General features: G+C 27.1%; 1 pseudogene; it reads right to left on the bottom strand.

The window, feature by feature from the left end:
* Positions 1–7,847: 7,847 nt before the first annotated feature.
* Positions 7,848–9,464, bottom strand: LOC147067564 (uncharacterized; annotated as a pseudogene).
* Positions 9,465–11,927: the final 2,463 nt, after the last annotated feature.

The raw sequence follows: 11,927 nt of genomic DNA, 5'->3' as shown, positions 1-11,927 counted from the left end.
ATTTGTCTCCTATTCACATTTATCATGTGTTTTTTAGTATTATCGTGTTGGATTAAATTCCAAGGTGATTAATGACACATAATTAAACACTACTTCACTTGTATTTAAATATTTTATTGAATGAATTTCGGCACATAAAAACATATGTAGTCATATTTGAAAGTAATTATTTATATGTTTGTACTTTCCTCGCAAAAATAAATTCTAGAATAACACTAGAAATGCAACAAAAGTAATTTTTACATTATGTAAAATCACAGTTTTATCTATTATGGCTCTTTCATTTTTCGATTTAATTGAACATTTATTATACCAACCAAATCAAAAAATACATGACAAATAAAAAAAAAATCCACAAAATATTATCATAAAAGTAGTGAATTTTGAGTTTTTACACTATTTAAATATATTTTTAAGTGAATTTATCTATTTTTTGTAATTCTTTATGCGTTAATCGATGGACAAAACTTAGAATCCAATTTAACTACCATAAAAAAAACGTGAGGGTTTATATGAAGGTATTGATAGATATATATTTCAACTTATCGTGATTATAGAAAATGGCTTTTATTTTTTTTGAAAATTTTTTCGATAAATCATTGTAAAAAATTATTTTAATAATAAGAACTTGAAACCCCGCTAATATTACAATCTAATTCTGTTTTCAATTTATAAGATACATAAGAAAGTCTTATGGGAATGATCTAAAGCGAAAAAACCCAAATATTTCTATTTCAGCTATAAAAAATCCCTATAAATGCCCAACTATCAAAAAAAATATTTTTTACATATTATATGATGCTAAATATCTTTTAAAAACAAAGTTTTTTGATAAAATTAGAGCAATAATATCCATTTTGGTTTTGTAAAATTTTAGATTGAGGGGGTTAAAATCAAGTGAAATTCTTTACATAGTTTTTTTACAGCAAAAAACAACAGCTCATTTCAAAAAATTGACTAGCAAATGATGTACTTAGAAGAAACCTATAATCTAATATTTAAAGCTCGTGATTTGACACAAAGAAAAAAATAGGTCAAACAAACGCTTTCTGCCCTGTTTTCATACCCATAATTCGACTTCAAGTGTTAAAATATACGCCAATTTCTTTTATTGGTGGTTCTACAGTTAAGTTGCGTATCTAATTACATGATTTATTTGATAATAAAAGGGTTCTTTTTAATCTATTTCACGTGCAGCCGAATAAAAATATTCGTAAATTATATGTGTTACAGTTCCAATCAACGTGTATACATGACTTTATCACAAATGTATATATACATAATTATAGAAATAGATAGATCATGGTAGTACTTTAAATGATATCAAAAGTAAATTACAGGTCTAGAGTACATGCTACAGAATGATGAGTTATTGCATTGCTACAAGTGAAAATACGTAGCTGTGTTATATTAAAAACATTACATATTTACTATGCATATTATAAGGCAATTGAAAGGCAAAATTATATTACTGAGTAGAAATGATCTACAATAGAAGAAAATTTGCATAAATATCTGTAATACGTATAATTTGAGTATTCACAGAGTAGTTTATATACAAAAATTAAGTCCTCATAGTATTGTGGGTTTACTGTTATATTAATGGTAAAACCTATACTAAATATAGCTTTATTGACATATCCACGGATGTGCAATCTCAATGCGTTATATCTATTGCAAATTACTAAGAGGATATAAAATATAGAAAGGATGTAAATACTGAGCTGAAGGGTATATTTTTACAAAGGTTCTTTTTGAGCGACATCACATTCTATAAGTACGATGGTATTTTTCAATTTAACTAAACTGAACAAAAATATTCTAATAGGATTTTATTTTCACTTGAATACTTCTTAGAATTTACAAACCATAATCATTTTTTTTTGGAATACTCAACAGAAAACACCTTGATAACATAATATATTTAACTAGCAATAGTATTCTATCATTTTAAATTTAAAAAATACCTTTTCTTTATTTTTTTAAATGGTAAACAAATAATATCAAATTCATTTCTAGATATTTAACAATAGAATGCACAAAAATAGGTATGTGCAGGTAAGGGTGATGTTAAAAGAATTATATGCATTGATATTTTCACCTAGACTATTTTAAAACACCAATGAAAATTCTATTGCGTCATTTATTTTTCCAAATCCATGAAACACAGTGTAATTAAAATAAATAAAACACACAGCTTAATAACTTAAAGTATATAAGATTTGAAATTTGTTTTTTTTTTCACCAAAATATATGCAAAATATGGTTTAAATTTATTACTTCACCAAGAAATAATTATATTGATTAATAATCAAGAGTGTTTCAATAAATTTTTTTTGCCTAGCTCTCACCAGGATAAAAATATATATAATTTTGTAATTATTGTACATAACCTTGTAATTGAGATAAATCCTTGAATTTATAAGTCTCGAAAGAGGTGGGGCATCGAAAAGGACTGTGGAGGGGGTAAGATAGCCGAAATCATATATACACTATGCTAACATGAATCAAGCAAGGTGTGATCGAAAAAAAAACTAAAATATTAACCATTAAATCAGCCCCATAAAATAATATAAGTAAAACATATGATTTTTTGCCAATTGCTGCATATCGATCCACATGATATTGAGTTAAATTAAAAATTTAAAGCATTATAGTTGCAGTTTTATGACATTTAATGCACAATATTGATATATGTATTTTTGTATAAGATCAGAAAACCTTAAATAATATTTAATTTCCCTTTTATTTTTACGTTAATAAGGTCTAAGAATCTTAGAGACAATAAAATAATTGATATTTGTTTTATCGATTTAAAATAAAGATCTAAAATAACTGATACTTTTACTTTTCTGATTACCTTTGTCATGATTTTATATAATTCTAATTAAAAATTACATAAAGAATATAGATCATTCATTAATAAAGTTTGAGATAGCCTCTTACTTTTATTCTAAGTACTATACCAATTACACATTTTTTGTATTTGACCGGTTTTATATTTATAGTTTACGAGCAAGAGAACGTAAGTAATTATTCGATATTTATTTTAGTACTATGATATTCGTTATGATTTTAGTTTTTGTTCTCAAACACATCTAGCTTGATCTCTCGTGCGCACAACGTATAAATACTTTCGGTTATTTTCTCTTCTCTGAAGTATATTCATTACCTCTCCTCCGTTCAAGGGGTTTTTTTAATCCTAAGGTTTGTATATGTGCTACAATTAGAGAATGATTATTATTTATAAAATTATTAATATTATGTTTATGTCCAGCTACGCCAATTTTTTTCTCGAAAATAAAATATCCTAAGACCATATAATATTTATGCACATATAAGTGTTTTCACCCAACTATTATATTTTCTTATTTGCTCTTATTTTAATTATGGGTTAAGTTTCTTTTTATCGATTCCATCTATTGTGACATAGTTAGTCCATTGAGAACATTGCACAGCTACTTGATATATCTTTTGACACCTTCCCCTGATCTATCTTCATCAACTGCTCTTCTTTTCTCAAATGAGATGAGTTCAAGTGTCTTGTTTTCTTATTTTAAATCTATTTAATGAAATATACAATCTAAATAATTAAGCCAGACTCTAGACATCAACTTTGATGCAATGGTATTCCTTTGTAATTATTTTGTTTGAAGATATGCTTTTTCATAAACTTAGTTCGTTAATGCTATATTACGTAAGATTTCTTAAAATAATTATTATATTTTCGTCCAAAAATAGTATTTTCATTTATTCCAATCTGAAATTTTATGTTACATAAATTCTAGTTCCAAAAAATAATATCACGGGATATTGATTATACCTATTGCCCCAAAAATGGTAGACAAGCGTTCCGAATATCTAGAACTGATAGATAAACTAATAGCAGACGACAATATCAACCCATTTCTACTGCATGTAGCCACAAACCGAAAAGATTTTATGTTAAATATCAACAACATTTTGCTCTTTCTGTTTTATACATACAAAGACAAGCATATACTTCTAAGCAAGCTCAAAGTCCTCCTTCTAACACAAGAAATTATAGATAGACGAGATCACAACAACCCGAATAATATTACCCAAAAGATAGCTAATTTTAATGATGATGAGCTTTATCAAATGGGAACTAATGAAGTATTAGAAGAGATATTTTATGCGTGCTTGGAAATAAAAGAATATGGATATGAAGGGAACATAATTAACGATTCTTTGTATTTGTTATATGATGATTCCAAATTTAACCGTGTTCTTGTGATGGATTTTTTTCGAAATGCTGATTTGGATTGTGCCGATATAGAAGGAATGATTCTTCAAGTAATTTTAGCTTTGGATGAAGTTTTTGTATCATTAAAATCGCTTAAAAAGAATAACAAGAGCCAGGATTTAACTGATTCGAATGAGGTAATGAATTTGGAAGAAAATAGAGAGGAAACAGATTTTAGTAGTAAAGACAAAATAGATGAATTGAGCAATTTGGATCGTGAAAACAAATCACTTTTACTTCAAAAAAATTCATTTATAAAAGACGATTACGATCAAAAATGTTTTACAAAGAATATTAATGATGAAGATCCAAAACATCTTGAGAGACTAGATATGGCAATTCAAAAGGAACTAGAATTGATAAAATTAGAGAAAATGTCAAATTCAAAAACGTACAAACAAAACATCGCAGTTAAATTAATTGAACTACTACAAATACTTGTTGATAAAAAAGATGTATTTAGTTCGAAACTAATGTCTGAGCTTATAAAGCAGGAATTATTTTTTCGAGAAAGAAAATTAGAGAAGTTACATTTAAAAACAGTTATCAAGTCGTATTTTAATAAGCTAAAATCCAGTAGTTGCAAAAAAGCACAAAAAAAATATTTCGAAAATTTAGAAAAATATCCAAAATTTATAAATTACCATAGATCCCTGTTTAATTATTGTTTAAGGGTTAAAAAGAAATTTGATTGGGAAAAAATGTTTGAGATACTCGATCAAAATCCCCATATTGAGAATAAAATTATGGATCCCAGTATTATTCCTTCAGACATATTTTTTCAAAAAATTCTCATCATGAAAAATAAAAGATGTTTTAAAGTTTTGTTGAAGGCTGTAATTAATTCTGAAAGCAATATCGATCAGCTTAAAGAGTATAGAAAGGTTTTTGAATTCAATAAAGATAAAGACGATATTTTCGAATATTTAATGGGTATAATTGATAAAAAAATTGGTAGGCATAATCTTGGCATTCAGATCTGAAAAGTTTTAAGATTATTTATAAATAAATTTTTTAAAGAAATGATGCATAAAGTCTGCTCAACTTCCTTTTATTAGAAAATATAACTTATTATTGAAATAAAATACAATATTTTTTTTATTTAAAACACATGTTTTTTTCATTATATTTGTTTATTTAGAGATATAACAGTTCAAAACCATTTTTTAGTATAAAATTTAGTTATTAACATAGAGTTATAAATAATAATGAAATTTTACCGTTTTTGTTATATTATAAAATGGGTTTTAAAATGCTATTTATAGTTTCGCATATTATAATCCCATTTGCTCAAGAAAAAAAGCATCAAATATCTGCTAATTATTCTTTTACCAAATAAACTACCCTTATGCTATCATTTATATAAAAATGGCAGGTATATAGGCTCCATCTATAAAAGCAATAATTTTCACATTGTTCTTAACACGTGTAGGCAAAAAATAGCAAATTTTTTTTATTTACAGGTGATGCATCTAAATATATTTTTTAAATCGTATGGCGTCAAAAGTAACAGCATTTATAATGCACTGTATTGAAGAACGATATTTTTTTTGGTGAAAGCTAATTTATCTATATAATATTTTAATATCGAATGATGCTTTACGATTACATATTTTTTATAATAAGGATTTTTAAAACCTTGAAAAAAAAATAAATGTAAAACTGCTCAAATAATCAATTGAATTTCACAATTTATTTTCAGCAATATTTTGATTCTTAACTAAAAATTATCTCTGTTATATAAAATTTTGAATTCTTTTTTTAAAATCATTCTATTTCATTATAAAAGATTTTAGAAATGACCTTCTCTTGAACATATGTGCACGCACACATTCTATTTATATATATATTTTTTGACTACATTTCTTACGAAATTCCACAAGAAAAATAGAGGTCACCATTTTGACTGAATTTTTTTCTTTTGTAATTTTGCTTATATTTTAATCTTTACTTTATGATTATACTTACTCATTTTCTAGATTTAATTTGTTATCTTAATTGGATTTTTTTTGGATTTACTTCGACTTCGCCATCTTGTATTTTTTTTTCACTTGATACAGCTACTTGTTTCTTAAGAATTTTTTTATAGTGCACTACAAATCAAAGCATTCAAACGTTAAACATTATTCAGATAAAAATTTATGCTAATATTGATCATAAAAAGATAAATTGGATCAAAAATAAAGAAATTAATAAATATTCCATTACAAACATGATAAATTAGCACACTAAGAATCCTTTATCAAGGTTAAAATGTACAATATTGAAACAAATATAATTATTTAGTCAAAAAATAATATCTAGAATATCAAAATTTGAGAAAAAAAAGAACATAAAAATAATATTTTAACGATTAAACAATCATGGAATTTGAAATAATCAAGTGGGCTGACTATTCCTCAATAGATATAATTGATGGAAAAAAACTTAACTCATAAAAAAATACAATATTTATCGGTTTTTTGGTATTAGATATGTTATTTCTATGACTTCTATTTTAGATAACATTTCCATATCATTTTTTTGATTATTTTTTATATCAAATAGTATATCTATCTAGAAATAATCAATGGAAAAATACACGATACATATTAGTGTATAAATATGTAAAAGCCAATATAAATTTATTCATGCTATATTCGCATTCTGATTTTTTGAAAAATACAACACTTGAAAAAATTAAACACAAGTCAATACTTTTAATTTTGTACCAATATTCGTTTAATATTTAAATACACCATTCTAAAAAATTTTGGTATGCATACGTTATGCTAAATTATTTTCCTGAGAAATTCTGATATATTAAGAAATGGTACTAGAAACACAAACCTAACTTAAAATTACAGCATTAGTATATTATTCTTCGTGTTTAAGAACATATTGTATGGAAGATATAAAACAAGGACACCATTAGAAAATTAATCTTGCAATAAAGTGTTTACAAAAAAAATTTGGTCAAATAAAGAGAAGGTACATAAAATAATTGTAGAACGTATTTTGATCTATATTATGGTTTTTAAATTCATATTTATAATTTATTAAAAGCTATAAAATTTATTAACTCTATTCCTTATATTTTTTCTGTTTACACCATTAAAAATTGTTGCTCTTGAGAGCTTGGCGGAAACGGTAAATTAAATTTAGCGTAGCCCAGAGTCTCTTCGATGTCAACAAGATGCATAAATGTACTGTCTTTGAAATTTAAAACCAAAAAATTGAATATATAAGTTTTATTATTGAAATACCGCGAGGCTTATCAGATTTTATTTTTTTTCCAAGCGAGTTTCTTTTTTTCTCAAATACATAAGTTTTATTATTGAGATACCGCGAGGCTTATCAGATTTTATTTTTTTCCAAGCGAGTTTCTTTTTTTCTCAAATACATAAGTTTAATTAATAAAATACCGCGAGGCTTATCAGATTTTATTTTTTTCCAAGCGGGTTTCTTTTTTTCTCAAATACAAAAGTTTAATTAATAAAATACCGCGAGGCTTATCAGACTTTATTTTTTTCCAAGCGGATTTCTTTTTTTCTCAAATACAAAAGTTTAATTAATAAAATACCGCGAGGCTTATCAGACTTTATTTTTTTCCAAGCGGATTTCTTTTTTTCTCAATATATGCCATGTTTTCGACGCCAGACAATTCCTTCAATTTTCCACCTTCCCACTCAGCTTCACCCTCATCATCGCTTTCTTCTCTCACCATAACCGTCATTAAAAGCTCTTTTTCCTCCGTTTTTGTTTTGAATATATTGCTCTCGACCTTTAAATCTTGCATTACCCTAAAAGAGTACCCTTGATCCACCAAAAACTGCCGTCTTTTAGCACTATAATACATTTCATCCGTGTCTTTTGAAACTAAACTGTAGAACCACACCTTGAACCCTGGATCATTTCTTCGTTTTGCCCTTAAAATTCGGCCTAGTCTTTGCGCTTCCTGTCTTCTACTTCCAAAGTGCGAACTTATCTGTATAAGACACGTTGCTTCAGGAAGATCGATCGAAGTATCCCCGACTTTCGAAAGAAAAATGCAGTTTATCTTAGGATTGACCCTAAACTGATTTAAAATGTGCATTCTTTCTTGTTGTGAAGTTGGTCCGTATATAAAAGGTTTGTTCAGTTCAATAGCATAATTTTTTAAGGCGAATACATTGTCTGAAAATACAATAATTTTATCACCTTCGCTTTCATGCTTCCTTATTAGAAAATCGACTGCCCTGAATTTCCCTGGATTCATTACACTTAACACTCTTCTTTTTCGAACACTGCATGTAAGATATTCCCTATAAAAAGAAGGGGCCATTCTACACCATATTTCTACACATTCGACTTTAGCGATATGGCCCTGAATACTCAACATTTGCCAATCAGCTTCATATAACTTAGGGCCAATTAAAAAATTAAGATCCTCTATTCGGTCATCTTCTCTAACAAGTGTAGCCGTCAACCCAAGTTTCGTATAATGTCTTACCGCCACAACTTTTCTAAACATATTTGCTGGCACAACATGTACCTCATCAAGAATAAGAAGACCCCATACTCTTCTATTAATTTCATTCACGATCTTCTGTGCATCCCGACTTCTCTTCCCTGAATATGCTAGCATCGTGTATGTCGTTATTAGTACATTCGCAATAGTATCTTTTTTATCGGATGTGAACGTGCATATATCTTTATCCGATATTGTTGTATACTCTTTTATTTGTGCTTTCCATTGCTCAACGGATACGGACGATGTACAAAGTATTAGAGCTGGATGCTTCATTGTACACATCGCAGTTATTCCGACCAAAGTCTTTCCTGCACCACATGGAAGAACGATTATACCCGATCGTGCTCGACCATTCGAAAACATTTTATTTAGACATGTTTCTTGGTAAGATCTGATTTGTGTGTTTGGCTTTAAATCGATTGCGTATGATCCATAAATAGGGAGATCAACATCATCATCTCCTGTAAAAAATGATTTATTTGAACTCGAATCCAAAAATCGGGCAACGATTGACTTATCGATTCCAGTTCTAGATTGCTCGCTTTTTATTTCAGCTTCAGTCAACAAAGAATCTTTTGCTGCTGCTTCATTCATGCTTTCAACGGTGTTGCTTCGAAAATCGAATTCTTCAACTACTGGATAGTTTATTTCAATGCACCTCTTTCTAATTCGTTCAACATCAGAAACTCGCCCATCCTCGTTCATACACTTTTTAATAACAATATCATTATACACTTTTAGTCTTATCTCATCATCATCCACGTCTAAAAAGTATTGATTATAACGAACACTGAGCTTAACTTTCCCACAGTTTCGTGTACAATTCTCAATAAAAAGAATAACATGTGGCGTTAGCCCAGTTTTAGAAAAAAAATTTAGACCTTGTAGAATATCATCGCATGTCAGTCCAACACAAACTGCTGCATAGAGCGAATAAGGTGTCAATTTATATTCATGTATCAATTTAGGACGAGAGACTGGTTCGGATACAGCTACCAAAAAATCGGTTGCTTGTGTAAAAAGAGGATGAAATGTTTCAAGAATAATAGTTGCATCGTGTGTAACATAAAATGGAAATGATCCAGGGTTTGATTTAAGTGTTAGTGTCGCGTGTGGAAATGTATGTACAGTTGTTGCTTGTGTTGGAAGAATATCTGTAAAAATGGGCTGTCCATCCATGCTTGATAATTTGTGGGTGAATTCTTGTTCAGATTTCATGAAAATTAATTATTTCAAAAATATGCTTAAATTGTACTTTACAACATAAATTATTTATAAACTCAATGATCAATATTAAATTATAACAAATATGAATTATTAAAAAAGGCGGTAATGAATATTAGCATTAAATTCAAAATAGAGAAATTGTTTAAAAAAATACTTCAACTTTCGAAACAAGAAACTGAAAAATATTGACCGTAATTTATGGTTCAAACCTACAAAATGCAATTGTAAATCTCATTATTTGAAAAGAAACAGAAAATACTATTAACCCATAATTTCGAAACTATTAATTTTTTATTCGTAATTACAATTATTTAAAATACTATTAACTAATAATTCTGAAACTGTATATTTTTTTGATCGAAAATATAATAATTTCAAATGATATTAACTTTAACTCTGAAAATATCAATTTTTAAATTGTAAATTGAATAATTATAAATGATATTAACATATAATTCAGCTCTATCGATTTTTTAATTGTAAATAGAATTATTTGAAATAATACCTGCTAGTATCTGAACTGTCATTAATATACAAACGCAAGTCAAAGATTATCCCATATGTTATAACATGGGACGGTGTGGTGACACGATATCATAGAAGGTACCTGAAGGAACTAGATGTCACGAACCAGGTTGAGGCATATATTCAAACCTTGGGATTGAGAAAAACCCTTGAATTAATAGGTCTCGAAAGAAGGAGGGGTATTGAAGAAGACTTTGGAGAGGAGAAGATAGCCGAAAGTATAAATACGCTTGCGTACAGGGAATCAAGCAAGCTGTGCCTGAGAACAAAAACTAAAATTACGGCTATAATATGGCCCATGAATAAAAAATTATTTGAAATGATATTAACTTCTAATTCTGTAACTATAAATTTTTAAATTGTTTATATAATCATTTGGAATGATATCAAGTTCTAATTCTGAAACTATAAATTTTTAAATTTGAATACAAGCATTAATAATAACATTAACTTTTAATTCTGTAACTATATGTAAAAAATTTAGACATATCGCGCATTCATATTTCAAAATTATTGAAGCAATAAAAAATTGAATCATTATATAAATATAGTATGTAAGCACAAAAAAGACAAAACTTGATTAATTATATTTTTCCTATTTTTGGGCAGTAAATATTCATGCAGATTTCTCATCTTATTATTATATAAAAGGTTTAAAACATAAACATAATTATATACTAAATTTACCCAATACAATGCTCATTCCATCGCCATAAAAATTTTAAATTTCGATAATTTTTATTAAAAACGCTACTAGTCCTGATTTATAACAAAATTGTAATAAAATTGTTCTGCGAAATAAGTATAAAGCAATTATAAATCATGTAAAGCATATTTAAATCATAGCATTTCAAATTAAAAATTTTCATGTGATTGAGGACATGAATATAGAATATATCTAATTTGACTTTACGAAATTATACCTGCTAAAAATAATATTTAATAAATCTCTTATTCTTATTTCTTGTAAAAAAATATGCAGACAAGAATAAAAAATTTCGAATTAAAATCAAATAACAGGAATATTTCTATAACTTTGCATCAAGCTTAAATGTTTAACAAAAAAAGGTAAATATTGAAAAAAGGCTGTCATGATATAAAAAATGGACAAAATAACATTTACCCAGAATCAATAATAACTAAAATCATATATATAAGTGCCATTATTACGGGAATAAACTTCTAGGTTATATTTTATAAATTAAATCAAACGAACCCTATAGCCATTGCACTTAAAAAGTATCACGAGCTAACTATAAATCAAATCCATATGATAAATTTTAAATTTTAATTCATATTGTATATTTAAGGCAAATAAAACAAAATCCAAAGTTTACATTTTTAAAATCCCATTTACTCAAGGTTTTCTGTCAATAAAAATAATAAATCTTTTATCAAAAGGCTCTAATATGACAA

This window comes from Rhyacophila brunnea, unplaced genomic scaffold, assembly GCF_057557595.1.
Source record: "Rhyacophila brunnea isolate RB1 unplaced genomic scaffold, BYU_Rbru_1.0 scaffold_38, whole genome shotgun sequence".
NCBI classification, from domain to species: Eukaryota; Metazoa; Arthropoda; class Insecta; order Trichoptera; family Rhyacophilidae; genus Rhyacophila; species Rhyacophila brunnea.
This window is presented reverse-complemented; position numbering and strand designations above follow the sequence as displayed.